This window comes from Uloborus diversus, chromosome 9 (genome assembly GCF_026930045.1).
Source record: "Uloborus diversus isolate 005 chromosome 9, Udiv.v.3.1, whole genome shotgun sequence".
NCBI lineage: Eukaryota > Metazoa > Arthropoda > Arachnida > Araneae > Uloboridae > Uloborus > Uloborus diversus.
In genome coordinates, this window is record NC_072739.1 from 117,682,281 (window position 1) to 117,695,717 (window position 13,437).

At 32.0% G+C, this 13,437-nt stretch overlaps 1 protein-coding gene across 1 annotated transcript in view; it reads left to right on the top strand.

Annotated features, from left to right (window-relative positions):
- Nucleotides 1-13,437, top strand: part of LOC129229808 (forkhead box protein P1-like) — a 475,853-nt gene that overhangs the window by 75,890 nt on the left and 386,526 nt on the right. Inside the window, 1 exon segment of the mRNA XM_054864184.1 lies at nucleotides 13,055-13,172. The gene's annotated coding sequence lies outside the window, so the exon portion shown is untranslated.

Sequence of the window (13,437 nt, forward strand, 5' to 3'; positions counted from 1 at the left end):
TGACAGTAATTCATCATAGTGTTTGTAGGAAGTTTTATTTTCTATTGTTCTGAAATTACATTACACTATAAACTATCTGAAGCCTGTAATTTACCCCAAAGAAAACCCGTGGAATGGAATATTTTACCTTTTTCGGTAGTATTGTAAATAACAGCAAGGTAGCGTATTCGAGCTCTGGAGATGCGAATTGACGCTATCTACTGGAGTTTAGGGTTAATCCACTGGTGTTAGGGTTAAAATTTCAACTATAAAAATATTATTGAACATTCAATGGCTTTGTCCAAATGTAGAAACAATTTTCACCCGTCATACCATGACGGGCGACTTTCTAGTTAATAATATTGATGATGATATATTAATATGTATAATAAGGATGATGCTGATAGTGAAAAAACAATTATCACAATGATGCTGATGATTGTGATACTGATTATGATGATATAAATGATGTTGACGATAATAGTAACCAATAATTATAATTATAATAGTAGTAACGATGATGAAGATTGTTCTAATAATAGTAATATTAATTATAATAATGATGACGGTGATAGTGATAATGAGGATGATGCTTAAGAATGATTATGATGATATTATGGTGATGATGACGATAATAATACTGACAATAATAGTAGTAATTGCAATAATAATATAATAGAACAGTCCTTTAAGGCAACTTTGTACACCACTCCGTATTTTTGGTACATAGATTTCACAAGAAATTGTATAAGTCCCACTGCTACCAAGGATGTAAATTGAGTTTTCTACTTTTTATTTTGCAAAATAAGTTGGCAACATAGAGCACAGCTAATTGTATAATCCAGTTTATCGGGAGGTATTGTTCCGAAACTAGTCTTGAATACTGAAATCAAGTTGTTGAAAAATTTTCGTCTCCTATCCTTTAATTTTCCATGAGATGTAAAACGAATAGGAATCTTAATGTAGTGCTGTGATATAAAAATAGGGAGTTTTTAAACAGTTAGAAGTTTTTATTTTTCAGGTTCCAAGTGGCACAACTTTTATTAAAATGATTTTTCTACATATCGTTTCTGACATGACTGAAAGCTGTGCTTAAAGTGTTAGGATAACTTCTAACTATATGTAATTCATTTTAATGATTATTTCGTTGACTTCAAAAAGTACTCAAAATTTAAATGAAAACCCTCATTTTACTTGCTTGATCTGAGATTAATTCATCTGCTCAAAACACGATCAAATTACATTTAAATTAAGAATTAAATCATTGAATTACAAATTGCACAAAATGAACTGAACTGTGGATGCGGCAAATGTTTTTTTCTCATAAAATTCTTCCCACATTTTCGAAGCTTCAAACAACAGTTAAATATGCCTGAAAGTTAAAGGATCCCCGAAATCAAATGTAAAATCTTAAATTGAATTCTTTTGCTGCTTAAAAATACCAAAAAGATTGATTTGTGAACTTAATTGTATGGTTGCTCTTAGAAAGTTTAGCGACATATTTTGTTCACTTTGTTTTACAATGAAAAGTTGTTTAAAAGAACTAAAGAGTATAGTGTTTGAATAAAATTTACTTATTTAATTTTAAGGTTTTTTTTTTTTTGCAATTGCAATTGCAGAAGAGTTTTTTCTTGCATTCTCGGCATTTGCAAGAAAAAAATCTTCTGCAATCTTCTGCATCTCTCTTGCAAGAATTTCTAAAGAGCGATTGGTTCTTTGCTGAACATCATGAAACACATGTTGTTAATAAATTTGTTTCTTTAAAGTAACATCCACAGCTAAAACTTCAATTGTTACTTAGAAGATCAGTGAATTAACAGGACAAAAGTGAAATTTAAATAAAGTGAATTAAAGATTGAACCAATATTATGCCTTCTTTGATTCAAATGTAGTTAGTATGTAGTAGTGGTTAAGTAAAACTTTAACTTTAAATTAAAACATAAATTTTAGTATAAATTGAGATTATACATTGTAAAGTATGAACGTTTTTGACTTTTACTGAAAGAAGCAATTAAATATGACTGATTATCTGCGTTGCTGGTGTACTGTATTAGAAAACCAAATTCTTGTTATTGCTTTAATTGATTAAAAATTAATTAATTGTTCAACGCAGTTAGCTTCATTTTTTCTATTAAAAGTGAACGGCAACCTAGTGGATAAGATATAGGTTTCGGATTCTTTGCCCGACGGCGCCAAATATCCATCAAGAACTTTCAGAAATCGTGTTCGCTAAATTCGTCGATCTGAAAGTTCGACAATGGACGTTATCAGTTTATATGGTTGTTGAGTTTCGGTAGATCCCCCCCCCCCCCCCTTCAGAGCAATGGTCGTGGACGTGGTAATGCCGTCTATCGAAGCCAGTCAGAATCTTCCTAGTTGGATGCTTCACTTACTCCGGAGCCGCATCCTTACCCCCTAAATTCATTCCCACTTAGCGAATGAGATTTGGGTCTCTCAAGCAGGATTAATAGCAACACCTTTTTTTCTAATTGACCGTTTGATGAATTCGATATTTTAACTTGTCGTCTATGTAGTCTTACGTCACAGAGATAAAAAAAAAAGTTAGCCGTAACATAAATGCACGGAAAAACAAATTAGTCTTTTATTGTAGCAACTATTGTCATAAAATGAACTCTAAGTGATCAAAAGCATAACGTGCTTTTCAGAGGTTAAACTGTATTATATATTTAAATAATATACATGTGTATCCCAGTAACGTCACTAGGGTGGTGTGGGGGGAAGTCCGCCCTTGGTGACACCCTTCTCTAGGAGGACAACCAAAATGGATTTTAGAGATTATGAGAAATATAAATACTTCAGTTCTGAAATTTTCCCTACATAATTATATTTTAATCTAATACATGCCAAAATATAATTAATTTCAAGGAAAATGAAGCTTACTTTTGCAGGGAGGGGGAAGTAAAATATGCGTCGCGGGCAAATTTTACATAAAATGCGTTCATAAACTACTCTTGATTTGTTAATAAGCTTTCGTAACACCCCCATTTATTAAAAATAAATAAATAAACAAACAAAATTATACGAAGATTATGGTTACATAAATATTAAAAGCTTTTTCCCGAGGGGAAGGAGTATAATGCCACAAATTATCGCCCAGAGAGATACCCGGAACGCTACTGTATATGCTACAATTTATTAAAAACATATGTACTCTCATAAAGTAATTTTTTAAGTGATAAGTCATAAATTAAATTAAAATTAGGTTGTGAGTTTTAAAAAATTGCTTTAAATCATTTCGGCAAACAATACTGTCTGTGTCAAAACACTCAGAGCTAGTTGCTTGTTTGTTTTTTAAAGGTAAAATAAGCTTTGTAGAAAAAGTAGTTCAAATGGTTATGAAACTTCCATTTATCTAATTAGATTTCTGATTTTTTTTTTCATCGCATGTTACGTAACACAGTATTTTAATTTATGTTTTCTCATTTAAAGCTAAATGTTCCAAAGAAATTTATTCGTTTGCCATTTTTCACTGAATACAAGTTCAAAAAAAAAAAAAAAAAAATTTCAGCTCTGTTTTTGCTCTCAATGGAATTGCAAGCAGCTCTTTCTTTCATTTCCCATGAAACCACTGAAAATGAACATATTTTTAAAACGTTTTGTGCGAAACCACAACCAAAAAATTACACGCCTCTTTTCAGTAAAAAATTAAGGGGGCTTTTAAGTCCCTGGTGGATCAGGGAACGCCCCTTATGCACTACATTTTCCTTGACCACTGTGCGTCACACCTCCATTGTTGGTGCTACGGTAACCATAGAAACGCGGTTCAGTATACTGTGAATAAAACCACGTTTCTAACTAAAACTTGGAGTGTTACTCCCTTCCCCTTACACTCCTTTTATTGTGACCGAGGTTATTTATTAATTTGCTTCTCACAAATGCGAGGTATTTTTTGCCCAGGCCTTCTTTTTGCTTGTTTGATGTAGCGGTATGTCAGTACGTGCATGCATGCGTATGTGTATTCCATGTTATTATTCTAATTGTGATATACCCTTTTGAGGTGATGTATTATGCAATGATGTTGGTTGTGATATGGTTTTTGCGTATGAGTTGTGTGTTACCACTCGACAAGATTTAGTTTGGTTGCGGCCGTTGCTCCATTATGTCTGTTCTTCTTTCTGCCGCTAATTGCATGCTTTTTAGCTCTCTGATTGATTTAGTGAAGGTTATTTCTTCAATTTTTAGCTTTTCATGGTGCTAGTTAATCTTCTGGTTACTATTGTTAAGAAGTTTTGAACTGGAAGTCATTTATGATACCACTTTGTCCGACAAGTCAAATCAATTACTATTATGTATATTCCCACTTTTGCGTAAAGCTGTAATTATTTTTCCTTAACCTAATATTTAAAGATTTAAAAAAAAAGAAACACTCACCAGTCTTTTACACATTTGAATATACTTGAAGACATTTCAAATTACGCTTTATTTTTTACATGTGTCTCCTTAATTTTTCTTAAATATTTAGGCACTGAAATTAATTTTTGAGTTACGTTTTGCTCATTTCTCCTAGAACCAAAGCAAACATCATCCTCTTTAAAAAGTTAGTTTTTAGTTTTTCTATTTAAAAAAATTCTAAATATCTATCCGTCCCCCCCCCCTCCTCCTTTATATCCCCAACGGCATATCCAGATGTGAAGGGGTCCATCTCAGCGAAAAAAAAATTTGGAAGCGCATAAGATATTACTAAAACTCCGTAAAGCTAAATCCGTCTTGAGCAGAAGAATATATACAAACTACTTAATAAAATGTCGTTTTTTTCAAGTTATGTATGTATTTTATTGTGGGTTTGCAACTTTAAAAAACTTGAAAATTTGGAATCGAGAACTATCTCCTATCACGAAATGTTGAAGAACAAAACAAAACTTAACATGACAGAAAAAAAAAATTAAAGGAAATAACTCTTAAAATTTTGTTAACAAAGTTAACTCTGAAATTATCGCGAGAAATAAAAATTTGAAGGAAGGGAGAGGAGGAGATTCGTTTTGGAAATTTACAAACTTTTATGTGGAGCGTACTTAATTATATTTTATTTAAATTTTAATCAATTTATTTCATAACTTTCGTTTGGGGTTCAGGTGCTGATGTGCACATGTAAAAGAGCTTTCACTGATATTAAACAACCTAAAAATTAGTGAACCAGTGCGCAGAAAAGCAAAGAAAATAGTTACTCGTTGAAGAGACGGATATCCCTCAAAACGAGGGGGGGGGGGTTCATTTGAAGGGTTAATTCAAGAAAGTGAGACTTTTCTTCCTTGCTTCCTTGTCACTTAAAAGTCAGCAGACTAATGTTACGCCAGGGGTGTCCACCAGGGAGGGGAGTGTCATGGTGCAGACTGTGCCATTGAAATTTTTATGGGGGGAAGGGTGATTTGAGGGGTATTTTTCTCATTTTTAGGATGGATCTCTGTGGTATTTAGGGGGTAGCTCCCTTGCTCTTAAGGGGTTGAGCACACCTGGTTATGTAAAGAAGCAAAACTCAGGAGGTTATGAAAAACAAGACACAATCTGGGCTATATACAAATATGAACTAGATGGTGCTAATTTTCTTTCTTATAGTCTCTGGGCTAGTTTCAGAAAGGATCCAAACGACAAAACGCGTTAAAGATATGCAAATCAATTTCTGACTAGCTCTCAGTATGCACAGGCAAGATAAGTTTGACGACCGCTAATCCTACTTGACAGTTCTGGCAGGAAAGGAGAGAAAAGCTTCCCGGTTGTCTAAGCATGCAAGAAGTGCGCCCCCGAACATGTCTGTGTGTACCATTGCATTGTGTTTCTAAGAAGTAAGGTTCAAAAAAAAGTGAAAAGAAAAATTCATAAGAACGCCAGCTCAGCGTGTGGAGAAGAAGAAGACGTAGGCGTCAGGCTGCATAAAAAAGAAAAGGAAAAACAAGCAAACCGGGTAAAAATAAAAACATCAAAAATGCATCTCGTAGCTAAGGTCAACTTTTGCTAGCTACGAACATTTTTGCTTCGAAGCAGGATGTTTACATAAGTTGCGGCCACGTCCAACAAACAGTTGTTGATCTAAGGACTCGCCGCTTTTTGCTGTTGACACAACTGCCTCCTCCTCTGCTGGCTTCACCACCCCTCCTCTTTTTCCTCTTCAACCATCTACCAATAACTTTCAGGTTCTGCCTCAAAAATGGGCGCGGACCCATCGCAGAAGGATTCTCTTCGATATCTATATCTATCTAAATGCATGCATGTGTGACGACGGATCAGATGTGTTCTTGGTGCATGCATGTGTGGCAGAGAAGCAGATCAAATGCTAGGTACATGCCTGCGAAGAAGTTTTGTTTGCGTCGTACGTTTCTAAAAGTCGTTTCTCAATTTAAAGGGAAGTGAAATGAGTTTTTATGTATTTCTTGATAATAAAGTTTCTCATTTTTTTCTCGTTATCGACAGGTGATTTGCTATGGAGAATTTCAAAATGTATGTTAAAGTGTTTCGTACAAGCAATTTGAATTACAGCTATCAATTCGGTAAATATACTTAGGTCAAAAGTTGCTGTGATAGAGGTTATGAAGACAAACACTCGAAATGTTCTATCACAAACAAACCTTATATTCTAAAATAAATATGGAATGGTTCTTAAGTTTTATCAAAAAAAAAAAAAAAGCTTCCCTCTTTAACTAAGAAAAAGATCAGAAAATCGACTTATGTTGCTCTTAACATAACTTAATCCGTAATCTTTTGTAAAATGTTTTATAGCTGCAGTTGGAATTACAGTTTTCGATCCGGTAAATATATTTTCATCTAAAGTTGCTGAGACAGAGGTTATGGAGACAAACTTTCGAAATACTCTATCACAAACGAAACCTTTCATTTTAAAAGAAATGTATAATAGTTCTTAACTTTTATGTTTAAAAAAATAGTTATTTTTTTTAGCTAAGAAAAAGACATTATAGTATCCACATTATGTTACTCTTAATAGAAATTAGACTTTAACAAAACTCCATAACCTCACACAAACACTGTTTCAAAACATTCAATAAATACAATTGGCAAAGTTAAGTTTTTTTCACAGTTGGCCAGTTGAAAAGGCAACCCAAATTTAAATTCTCGAAATTAAGAATGTGGTGTCTTCTATTGGTTCCAATTGAAATATCGCGCTCTATGAAGCCAATTCTTTCTGTTGATTTTAACAAGAAAACCTAGAGAGTTTCGACATTGAATTTCAATCTTGATATATGCTCCTTGTGGTTACGAGATCATATTCCCCCCCCCCCCCAAGAGCCACATTGAATTGAAATTTATGAACACTTTTTCATTTAAATATTTCTGAGCTGTAAAAATTAGCTACAGACCGTTTTATTACATATATATTGTAATACAGAAGCAAAGGGATGTAAGTGGACATTTTAAAGTTTCGAGTAAAACGCGTTTTAAGTTCAGATCCTTGGTAGGCTTTCATTGAAAATGTTTTCCACACCATGCTGTATAGCAACACCCACCAGACCTACTAGTACCACCTCTTGTCCTAAAACAGAGAAGAGGTCCTTCTACCATTTGTACTGATTATCTCCAAATTTTTAACTTGGGCACTCACATCCCTTTGCTCCTCACTGTCTCATATAATGAGTTTTATCATTAATTGTTAGATGACTTCCTTACGCATGAACCTGAGGTAAATGTTAAAGTAATAATGAATCCGCATTTAAAACGTTAAAATTTTCGGTGAATTGCTCAATTCTTGATGTCCCTTTCTGAATGGTAATCACAAAAATATTCCGTCTTCTTAAATAATGCACTGATTTAAATATATATATGTGCACCTGTTGAATACTTTTTGTAAGAGGGCGACATTAAAAATAAAAGAAACTCAAACTCATTAAAGCCTTCTCTAAAATTACTTTTGATTAATAAGGAATCAGTAAATAATATTTTGAACTTCATTGTCAATTATGTTTAATATTTTTTTATCTTCGTTTTTATTCCTTTTTTTTCTCATTCAGTGTGTGTTAAGCATTTTTGCTTCTTTCTGTTTCTTTGTTTTCAAATTTAGGTTTCCTTTGTTTATTTTATTTATCCAGAGCTTAATTCGCATGCAAGTTTATGGGAGTTCATCATCTGCTTGTTTTCTGTTTTCATGGAATTTCTACACATTAGACGAAGTTTATAAAGTATTAGAAAAATGGCTATTACAGATTGAGTCTCACTTTTAATTTATACTTGTGATAGAAAAGACAAAATAAAATTCGGCACATCAAATGCGATTTTTAAACATTAAAATGATCTTAAAATAACAGCAGAATTGGAATTTCTGAACACAGTAGCATATTCATGCAACGATTTGAAATCAGTTTTAAAGTTCAAAACCAAGCGTAAAAAAATTGTTCTGATCTGTTTTCTCCAAACAGTTTTGGCGAGAAATTTTGGCTGGTTTTTGAACATTTTTTTTTTTAAGCAAAAAAAAAAAAAAAAAAAAAAAAAAAAAAGAAAGAAAGAAAGAAAAAGTAATGACATTAACAGTCAGGTCTAGATAACCAAACCTAATCGTTTCTTACAATTTAATCAATTTCTTTCGAGAAGGATTTGGTTTGAGATTACATTACTCTTTTCGGTATCTGTACTTTTAACCACCAATAAAACTTCTTTGTATTTTACTGCAGTAGTTTTACTGTTATATTTTAAATTTAAGTCGTTGCTTTATTTATTAAATCATAATTAATGAGCGTACAACTTCTCAAGGAAATGCGTCAAAGAAATAAAGAAAGAGAGAAAAGGAAAAAATGAAGAAATATAGTACAAAGTGAATAGACCTTATTGGATGTTTTTAAATGAAAATTCTTATACTTTAGTTCATACTAGAGCTCAATAAGACTACCGTTTGCAACACCGGTTACCATTAAAAAGCATCTGGGTAAGGTATTTGTTTGGAATAATAATTCCATATTTCTAAGCAGGATTAATTAATATTTAAATAATCTCCAGTATTACTTATATATTCTGTTCGTGTATTTTGTTGTTTGCTTTGCATGATTCAAAAGTATGTGGAGAATTTTCCCATGTGAATTTGGCTGAATCTGCATCAGGTTGGGAGTCATGTTTAGACAGCCGACCCTCAACAGCGTTGTATCCCAAATTCGAACAGTTGAATAAAGAAACTTAGAAAACTAGCAAGCGTTTATCAGCGGAATAGGAAAACAAACGACATGTGGAGATTATTATTTACCGCTATGTTTGAGTTCGGACTTCCTATCTTGCACGCGTAATGTATATTACATATTATAAGTGCGTTCGTTTTCTTATTTCCATGGTTTGCCATACACTGTTTGACTTCTGCGCCATTTTTTTTTAATTTGCTGATATTATTTAGTTGAGGTGCGATATTGATGGAATTGATACTACGTCCGAAAACCATCGATGTTCTGAATTATCGAGCTGTTTCAGCTACTTTCACACTTGGCAAATCTAACGAATTTGTAAATGTTTTTTGTTCTAAAACATCGCACTTTTTCAAATCCTTTCATACTTGGCAAATCTAACGAATTAGAAAATGATTTTCGTTCTAAAACATCGAACTTTTTCAAACCCTTTCATACTTGGTAAATCTAAAGAATTAGTAATTGCTTCTATGGGAAAATCGAACAGCTTGTATTTATTAATTTGTAGATAAAAGTTTTGAACGTCAAAGGAAAGTTCATTACAATAACAGTAATAATAATATAATGATGCGTTACCAGGGACTGATATAAGGAGTAGGTGGTAGCCCCGCCCCTCACTTACGGAATTCTCCACTAAATTTTTTTGAAATTGAAGCTCAGAAAATGCAATTTTAAGCGACCTTTGATGGAATTTAAATTAGAGGAAACGAAGTTTGAAATTCTTCCCAGAAATATTTTGGAACTGAAGTCCGAAATATTTGTGATCAATAATCAATATTGGTACACCAGGATACGCTGTAGAGGGCAAATTATAAAAATTTAACTGCCATTCCTTTAAAAAATTTCTAAGTGCGTTAATAATATTTTTAGTTAAGTAAAGAACTGAGAACTTCTTGAATTATATATATATATATATATATATATATATATATATATATATATATATATATATATATATATATATATATATATATATATATATTATACACAAAAAAGTTTTTCAAAAATAATAAATTTAAATAAAATATTTATGTGATTATTTCTTACAAGAATGTAGAAATTTTGGCTTAGATTTAAATTTTGGTTTCATTCTTCTCATAACCTTTCATTATACATGGTTGAAGAAGTAGAAGATGCTTTGTCTGAAACAATCATCCTACTAAGTGTTAATCTTGTATTTGTTCTCTAAACTAGATGACATTACCAAAATACATACATTGAACTGTTTTGTCAGACATTTTCTAATTCAGAATTCAGAACTTCCGTTCCTGTTTGAATAAAGACTCATTTTGAGAAAATTCATTGTTATTCCAAGACTTAAGCTAGCGATCAAAAGGCCAATCCTTTCAAAAGTCAACATTAGTTTGTTACAACAACTTTTATTGGTTTACCGTTGGCATTAGATATCGGATTTTGCATGTGGACATTTATCCGTATTTTATCAATGTCCGGTTTACACAAGACTTTCCATCCATGTTGAGTTAAATTTAATGGAATAAAACATTAGATAATGATGTAAAATTTATTTTCAGAATGGAAACACAAACGGACAACCTGTTTGCCTAACGTTAACGTTTTTCCAGTCCTTGTTTATTTTGTTGTTCTATCGTGTCTGTATGCATTCGCGTCTTCCCCTGGGCATTATATGCCCAGCAGTTCCACAAACATTGACCATTTTCGAGTTTGAATAAAATAGTTCAAGCATGTAGATACGATGTTGAATATTCTAAGTGAATAGTGTTTTAGATACTTTTCAATTCTTTTACGTGTAAGTAAGCAGTAGGAACAACCTACTCTGAATAAAGGTTTTAAAATATTTACGCGAGGGATGTTCCTTTTCTATTTCATAAAACTGAGGCTCTTTTCTTCAGTATGCGACATCTAGGCAAATAAAATTATTCTACTTTCCTGTTGCAGATTATTAAATATCAATAAGCATTTTGATTCCGTGTACATAAAATCGAAAACGTTCTATGAATTATTTTGCCATGGGCAGGTAAATGGCAGTATCTGCAGAACGGAGTTTTTGAGATATTTGAGGAAACGTGTTTTGGATTCACTACTAACAGGGTAATGTTGGAACTACACGGTTTTTTTTTTTTTTTTTTTTTTTTTTTTAAGCGAAAACCATATAAACAAGCTTGTAGAATAAAGATAAATCACAAAAAAAAAATAAAATAAATAAATAAATAAAATAAAAATTTGCAGTTACCGCCTTTTACTTGCCCAAGACAAGTACACTTTGTTACATTTTTATTTTTTGTGTATTGCTTGTCAAAAAAAGACATTGAAATATTGAAGATTTTTCTAACACGTTGTTTGTTTTATTTCCTTGTTGTATTTTTATTTTTTAAATTGTGTGGCGTTTTCAAACTCATTACTACTTAAATAACTCCAGTTAGCCATAAATAGTTGCGAAAGAAGTATATTTCTTTCTAATATATTATAAAGCACATGCATGCCCTGTGAGCAGGATCCGACAAAGGTCAAGTGCCAGGCTTCCCAGACGTTTTAAAAAATGCTATGGCTGGTTGTTCAAGATCCACGAGAGACATATATAAACACTGGGAAACAATTTAACGCCAAACATTTTTTTCGTGGCTCCTAAAATTTTATAACTTTGTCGCATTATGTCTAAGCGTAACTAATTTTTACTCACAGACCTGGTAGCAGAAACAGCGCCATGCCGATTTTTGAGGACGTCTGCAGACTATTTCTGAATGGGAAAGATTTGTTTTTCGCTTTCTACATGAACTTTCCAAATTTAAAGCAGAAAAATACAGTTGAAAACGAAATCGGAAAAAAAGGTTTTAAAAAAGGGTGCTTTCGTAATGTTTTAATTTATTCCTTATTTTTAAGCATTCCGTTTTGCTGATTCATGGTAAGTGTTACGAACAATCTGATGTTGGTTTGCTTTTCAGATTAATTTTGAGTTTTTTCTAATCTCCGTCGCAGACTATTGAAAAAAGGGCTGCTACTGGGCTCACTGATTGAATATCGTCCGAGAAGTGCATTTGTGAGGTTCGGTCTATCCAATTAAAAAAAAAAATTCCAAACTATATTTTCGTCAAGAAGAACCTCCTAAATTCATTTCAGCATCTCCTCCCACTCCGCACACACAAAGTAATCTAAAAGATCATTGCGTTATCTTCTCTCTCTCTCTCTCTCTCTTTCTCTTTTAAATCTTACATTTAAGAACGTATTTATATTTTAACTTTCATCATCTTCTCCTGCTATTCTTGAATTTAAAAAAAATACATTAAAAAAATAATAATAAAATAAAAATAAAACACTACTGCTTTATGACTAACTGTAGGAGAGGAGTACTAGAACGTGAATCGTGTGCTGTAGTTATTTAAATGGTTAAAAAAAATGTTGTTAATAAATACCTAAAGAAATGTTGATGAATCGCTGTTTGCCCAACATTTAAGCCCTCCGGTAAGGTATTTTTTTATTAATTAATAATAAGGAAAGTTTTTAAATGAAAGCTTCATGTACTTTAAAGATGTAGCTAAAAATAAAAAATAAATAAATAAATAAATATGTAAAAAATAAACGTAATAATTAAATAAGAAGTTAAAAGTAAAATTAATAGTACAGTTTTAAAATGGAGAAATGTGTGTCTGTCGGCCTGTTTGTCTGTATAGTGTTTAAAGAAATAATTGGGGACCTGCTCTGTTTGAACTTTATATTATTGTTATCCTCTTCAGGAGTGAAATATAATCATTACTTCGATTGTAAACTAAATCCCTCCAGTTCTTTGCACAAAAGCCTGTCTATGTTGTATTTTTTTAAATTCACGAAAAAACTTGTTAAGAAAATTAATTTAAACAAAAGAGCTAACATTATAGTACTGAAGTTAATTAACAATTAAATTTCATGGAAAAAGCATTGATTCCATCTATTTCCATATCATCTGACACATAATGATTTTTTTTTTCTTCCAGGGAAGTCATTACAAAGACTGAAAAATGTGTTCACAACAAAAATTCAAAATCAACGATGACGTTCAATGTCACTGAAAATTACGAACAATGCAATTGCCCAATAAAAGCGTAGAAACTTGTAAGTATTTTCATAATGTTTCATTGAAAAAAATTTTGTTTTAAATTTACGAAAGTTAATATATTTATACGTAATTGTAATTGTTCCTTCAGAGGAAGGATACAGTCGTTCCTCGCTTCTTCTCGCTTCGACTTTCGCTGCTTTGCTCTGTCACGGTTTTTTATTAAAAATCAAATACAAATTCAATATCCTTTTCAATTGGGCTATAATAAAATATTCTTGAAAACTAAGGCTAGTTCTTCTGATTTAGGAGTTACAATAGAAT